This window comes from Jaculus jaculus, chromosome 12, assembly GCF_020740685.1.
Source record: "Jaculus jaculus isolate mJacJac1 chromosome 12, mJacJac1.mat.Y.cur, whole genome shotgun sequence".
Taxonomy (NCBI): domain Eukaryota; kingdom Metazoa; phylum Chordata; class Mammalia; order Rodentia; family Dipodidae; genus Jaculus; species Jaculus jaculus.
The window spans coordinates 14,789,133-14,795,797 of record NC_059113.1 but is presented as its reverse complement, the minus strand read 5'-3'; the positions used below and the strand labels follow the sequence as shown (position 1 = coordinate 14,795,797).

The window sequence follows — 6,665 nt, the reverse complement described above, 5'->3', positions numbered from 1 at the left end:
CCCACCCCCACCCCACAAGAACAACTGGGTGGACTCAAGACATGAGCATCTCAGCCATTTCTGCGCTTGCCAACACATCACACTTCACACCATCTGCTGCCTGATAAGCTCACTCCAACATCCCCAAGTGGTGGTGGACATCTTTGGCCTCAGCTAACATTTTCCATTGACATTGTGCCCAGGCTGTTATAAGGCTAATGTAAGATGAACAGCCTTCCAAGACTTAAAAAATCCACTCTAGCAAGATACTGTGGACCAAGTTCCAAGGTTTCCTCTGCACTGACTTGAGCAGTGTCCTTCAGTAGGAACACCATTTTTTGTTTGTTTGTTTGTTTTTCTCCAGGTAGGGTCTTGTTCCAGCCCAGGCTGACCTAGAATTCACTATGCAGTCTTAGGGTGGCCTTGGACTCACGGCGATCCTCCTACCTCTGCCTCCCGAGTGCTGGGATTAAAAGTGGGCACCACCATGCCTGGCATAGAAACACCATTTTTATATCTGAGACCATGGCAGCCAATGTTTACATTTATCATGTGCTAGATAGCAATGTCTAGGAAAATGAATATTATCTCAGAGCACCCTACCTTATCTGGCTGGTTGCAGGGATTTCTTGCCACTTCTGCTGTTTATGTAGTCACAGGTGACCCATGTATGGTCCCATAGCATGCAGTTCCTTCCTTTTCCTGTTGAGGACCATAGATCTCCTTCCACCCAGTAGCATTCAGGGGGAGGATTCATGCATGGACACTACTCTCACTGGGCAGCTTAGTGCCCCCAACCCCAAACTAAGTTCCAATGGTGATGTTTCACTCAAATACTAGAGACCATCACTTGACTGGGCTCGTAAATTATAGAAGTAGACCATGAAAAAACAGATTTCAATCTAGCAGAAAAATGTCGTGCTAAACAATGCACATATTCCTAAGTGTGAGCTGCGACCACCTAAGGCTATCCAGGATCAGTTGACACATGATTGTTTTATTGACTGGGTAGATTTGCATATAAATTCCTTGACCATTATCAAGATTTATCTTGTCCTCATGCTATTTGTAGTGAGATGAGGAACTTCAGAGTTGATCTGGCAAAAAATATATGATCACAAGTTGATCAAGGAAAAATGACCTTTATCTGTCACTGTCACTATGACAAGTCTGTGTTTGTTTTTGTATGGGGGCAGGTATGCAGGAGGTACCCATCACAGCAAGAGACTGTCCAGACAGCAGCCAAACCGTTACTCACATGGAGAAGACAGGACCAAGACAGGGATGTTGGAGAGAGTTCTGAGGATTATATGATACCAGAAAGCAACACAATGTGATCTCTGGGGCAAGGAATTCCAAAGAGCAACTGGTATTTTATCACCCTACATCTGGTAGATGTTGGCTACAATGTTGTAAAGTGTCCAAAACATATAGGTGTGGAGTGCCTACAGATTTGCTTTCTTCAACTACATTTTTTTTTTTTTTTGGCCAATTGAATATGGCTCTGAGCTAATAATACCATTTATGTTGCTCTGAGGGAAAAACAAATTAGCAACATGAAGTCAACATATGGAAGACTTCATTGAATTATACAACACCAACACCAGAAGCATGTCAGTGGGTTGCTGGAGGAAGGCAATGACATGAAAATGTAGTATATGTACCTGTATTATCAATGGCTAAGAATTATTTTGATGGGTTTTTGCCTTGACAACATAAACACGAAAGTTGGAATTATACAGAGAAGATGATCATGGTCCCTGGGCAGGGATAACACACAAATTTTTGTAGCCTTTCATGTTTTCTAAACATATTTTTTTTCAAATACAACCAGGATTGGCAAAAGGATTTATTCTCTCTCCCCTTTTTTAACCCTTCCTGTCTTCTGCTTTCCTCTCCTCTCCTCCCTGCTGAAAGCATATTGCAAAATATTCTTTCACTGTAAAAGTAGCAATTAATTCTAAATTTGGGACACTGCCTTATGATTAACTTGAATCTGTCAAGTTTATACTATATTCTCATAATACTAACAAATTTCAAATAACTAAGTAAAAAATTTAATGATAAACCTATATCATTATAAACAAAACCATAACTTATATTCCTCCCCAAGTGCTTTTATTTTGACTGTCGAAAAATTTGGTCAATCAAAACACATACACAAAGAAAAAAAGGCCAGAGCAGCTTCTGCCTCAGAGTTCGCAGGTCTGCACCACAAGCCACTGAACATCTTCCCATCTCTGGGCAGACATCAGCCTGGAAAATAAAACATCTGCAGGAATGAACCCGTGCGTCACTGGCAACAACACAACTCAGCCTTCCATGCAGGGTGTGCTCCAGCAGAGTGGAGATGGAGTCCCCAGTCCCATTCCTATAGGGGCAGAGAAGTGCTTGCGGGGCACCCAGGGACCTCGGGAGTGAAGGGGAAGGAGGACTGTGCAGGAACGTGTGGCACACACCAGATGAAATCGACGGTGGTGATGAAGGATGGCCTGGCATCCAGATCTGAAAAAGGAACTCCGTGTGCCTCGAGCTCTTCTGAGGATCCACCTCTGACAGGAAGTGAGCCTCGTGGTTCTGATCTGGAGACTGATGTGGACCCTGAGTTTTACCCAGGGGAGGATGACTCATATGTATGGAGCAAGTCGGAACTGACAAATTCTGAAGGGCCCCTTGGATCATGTGAATGGTGCCCCGTGCCCCCTGAAGAGTTGACTAAGGCATTTGATTTCTGAAGAAACAACTCATTAAGCCAAGAAGCAAAGGAAGAGCTGCACAAGAGGTGGGCACAATGGCCTGCTTCCAGGACGACTGAGGTGGAAGTGTCACTTGCCTCCAGGAGTTTGAGTCAAACCTGTCTTGAAGAACTAACCCTGTTTTATAAAGGAAAACAGCAATTAATTCTCACATGTAAAAGTTCTTTTATGTAACTCATTTTACATAGAGACTTTGAAAAGGAGCCCAATGCCATACATAATAAAACAGAAATGGACGGGCTGGAGAGATGGCTTAGCGGTTAAGCGATTGCCTGTGAAGCCTAAGGACCCCGGTTGGAGCTCGGTTCCCCAGGTCCCACGTTAGCCAGATGCACAAGGGGGCGCACGCGTCTGGAGTTCGTTTGCAGAGGCTGGAAGCCCTGGCGCGCCCATTCTCTCTCTCTCCCTCTATCTGTCTTTCTCTCTGTGTCTGTCGCTCTCAAATAAATAAATAAATAATTTAAAAAAAAAAACAGAAATGGATATTCTTAAAGAAACAAGAAAAACAACTGGCAGGAGATAACATTTGTAGCATATAGGGTATGAGAATTAATATCAATGCACCTAAAATATTATTCACAAATAAGAGAAAAATATCCCAGTAGAAGTATGGAAAATGTCTAAGCAATTAAAAGAAATAAATGTATTTGAGCAGCTAGTTTACAAATGTCATGGCCTTTCAAAAGCCAAGAACACATTACCCTTCTGAGAACTATTTTGTGTCTTCAAATAAAGTGCAAGCTATCATATTGTCCAGTCTTCTTTCCTTTGTAAGATTTATTTATAATTGAACAATTCTTGAGTGGTAAGGAAATTATTTGATTGTTGTAGATAGTATAAACTATTATCTTTGTATCTAACATGAATATTATGTCAGCTACAATTTTCTTTCTAGTGTTCGTATCTATATGCCCAGCATCCAGAAATAGTAGGGGCTTCATACAGTCTCACAGAAGGTATGACTACATAAGTTACTGATGATGACTGTGAGAAAAGTATGGCTAAGTCTTGAGAAGTGAGAAGGAAAATGAGCTACTATTTCATGTCATGAGACATTTATATCTACTTAAAGATCCTCCCAATGTATCAAGTCTCAAAGAAACTATAGGCTCTTATTTAGCTTTAACCATCGGAGAGCTAAATTTATCATACTTAATTTCATCCACAACTCTTCTTATTCATGGGGCAAGGTTAATATCAGGTCAATATAGCTTAAATGGTTTGTACTGGGATTCTTCACCAAGAGAGTTGATAACACTCAGCAATCAGTGGAGTAGTTCCAATTACAATTATAAGGAGGATTTATTAATAAAATGTAGGTGTATTTAGATTGACTTCTCATAACCTGTTTCATTTTCAACTTGTACAGAGAAATATTTTTAGAAGCGATGGTTCAAGAGTAACTTATGTGCCAGTGGTTCACAGAAGCATAATTCACCAAGAGTGAAAGCAGAGGCAGACCAAGTGCCCGCTGTCACCAACGTCAGGCTGGGGACACAGAAGCACAAGTCCAAGGCTACGCTGGGCTGTGAGGGGAGTTCAAGGCCAACCTGGGCAGTATAATGAGACCGTACCTCAAAATAAAAAGTAAAACAAGTACTGGAAAGATGGCTTAGAGATTAAGGCATTTCCCTTCAAAGTTTAAGGACCCATGTTCTACTCTCCAGGTCCCACATAAGCCAGATGCACAAGGTGACATATGTGCACAAGGCTGCACACACGCACAAGATGGTGCATCTGTCTGGAGTTTGATTGCAGTGGACGGTGGCCCTAGCATGCCAATTCTCTCCCTCCCTCTCTCTCTCTCTCTCTCTCTCTCTCTCTCCCTTTCTCTCTCTCTCGCACACGCTCTTGCTCTCTTTCTCTCATAAAAAAAAATACAAAAAAAGAGGGTAAACCGATAGCTGGGAATATAACGTACCTCAAATCATAGAGCATTTGCCTAGCATTCATGAAGCCCTAGTTTAATCCCCAGTGGCACCAGCAAATATATATGTGTGTGCAATATACAGATAGAGGGTAGATAATGATAGATAATAGTATATCATTCAGCCTTTAAAAGGAATGTCATTCTGACACATTACAACATAGATGAATCTTGAAGACATTACTGTAAGTAAAAGGAACTCTTCACAAAGATGTGTGTGTGTTATATGATTCATGTATGTAAGATGCTTGAAGTTTTCAGAGTCATAGAAACAGCAAGGAAGGGTGGTTGCTTACCTGTGAGAAGGAATTGACAGAGACTGGTTGTGTATTAGGCTCAAAGGTTCAGCTTTGCAAGAGGAAAAGCATTCTGGAGATTTACTGTGTAAAACGTAAATACTCTATTGTGTACTCACAAGTCACTAATGAGGTCCATTTTGTTGCATACTTCTTGTCAAAAATAAAATTAACAAATAAAGTATACTTTAACTTCAAAGAAATATAAATTCGTCCAACAAGTTAAACAAATGGGTGGCACTCCATCTCTGCAGAGAATCCCTTGAACTCTCTCCAAAATCTTCTTAAGGTGTTGCTCTTGTAAAGTACAGTAGAGAATGCTATCGGGAGCCAATCAGAAAGCCTGCAATTTTTCCATTTCTGAGGTTAGTGACATCAATTCAAAGGCTTGGAAAAGGACATCTGGGGCTAGGGAGAGAGTTTAGCACTTTTAAAGGCACTGGCTTGCAAAGCCTCTGGTCTGAGTTCTATTTACTTATCCATATAAAGTCAGATGCAGAGTGGCACATGCATCCAGAGTTCATCTGATTAAAGCAGCAAGAGGCCATTATTTCTCTCTTTCTCTTTCTATCTTTCTCAAATATTTTTATAAAAAGAAAAGTAAGGGCTGGAGAGATGTGTTAGCGGTTAAGCACTTGCCTGGGAAGCCTAAGGACACCAGTTTGAGGCTTGATTCCCCAGGACCCACGTTAGCCAGATGCACAAGGGGGCGCAAGAGTCTGGAGTTCCTTTGCAGTGGCTGGAGGCCCTGGCATGCCCATTCTCTCTCTCTATCTCTGCCTCTTTCTCTGTTTGTCACTCTAAAATAAATAAAATAACAACAAATTTTTTTTAAAAAAATTTAAAAAAAGAAAAGTAAGCCTGGGCTGAAGAGATTGCTTAGTAGTTAAGCACTTACCTGTGAGCCTAAGGACCTGGTTCCAGGCTGGATTACCAAGGACCCACATAAGCCAGATACACATGCATCTGGAGTTCATTGGCAGTGGCTAGAGGCCCCTGGAGCACCCATTCTCTCCCTCTCTCTCTCTCTCCCCCCCCATCTTTATTTCTGTGTCTGTCTGCCACTCTCAAATAAATAAATAAAAATAAACAAAAAGTTTTTTTGAAAAAGAAAAGTAAGCCTGATATCATGAACCCCCATAAAAACACAAACCAATTTTATATTATATCTTGTATGGGTCAGAAGCAATCCTGGTGGTCTGTTCTGAGAAAACGTAGCTCATCCATGTGAATTTATGATATTTGAGGTTTTCTCTGAATCTATCAGGAACTGAAAGAAGGATTAAGTTTACAACATGCTAAGTAGCTTCTTGTGTTGTTTTCTTCTGGTGACACTTGGCATCTACTATGATTGGCTTTTGCTAATATCTTTGGTTTTGAGTTTTTGTTACAAGGCCATCTTCATAAAACATAAGAGCAGTAGTTAAAACTGAGCACTTCTGACCACATTAAAAGAGAAGACATAATAGTTGGAAAGAAGAAGGTACTCAGTAGAGAGGAGGGTGCAGGGATTATGATCATGGTATATCGTCTGCATGCATGGAGGTTGTAAAAATGTCTTATATAAGAGGATGCAAATAAATCATATGGAATCCTCCAGTTTCAGACAGTGAAACACTCAGGAGCCATAGATCGTTGTTAGAAAATTTTCAGTGCCAGGGATGGGATACCTTCCAGTGAGTTGTTGGCCAGAGAGGTCCCTGATGC

At 41.1% G+C, this 6,665-nt stretch overlaps 1 non-coding gene across 1 annotated transcript; it reads left to right on the top strand.

Annotated features, from left to right (window-relative positions):
* Window positions 1–1,677: 1,677 nt before the first annotated feature.
* Window positions 1,678–1,784, top strand: LOC123453882. The gene has a single exon (XR_006633057.1). It is a non-coding gene; the product is annotated as a U6 spliceosomal RNA (small nuclear RNA).
* The last annotated feature ends 4,881 nt before the right edge of the window (window positions 1,785–6,665 follow it).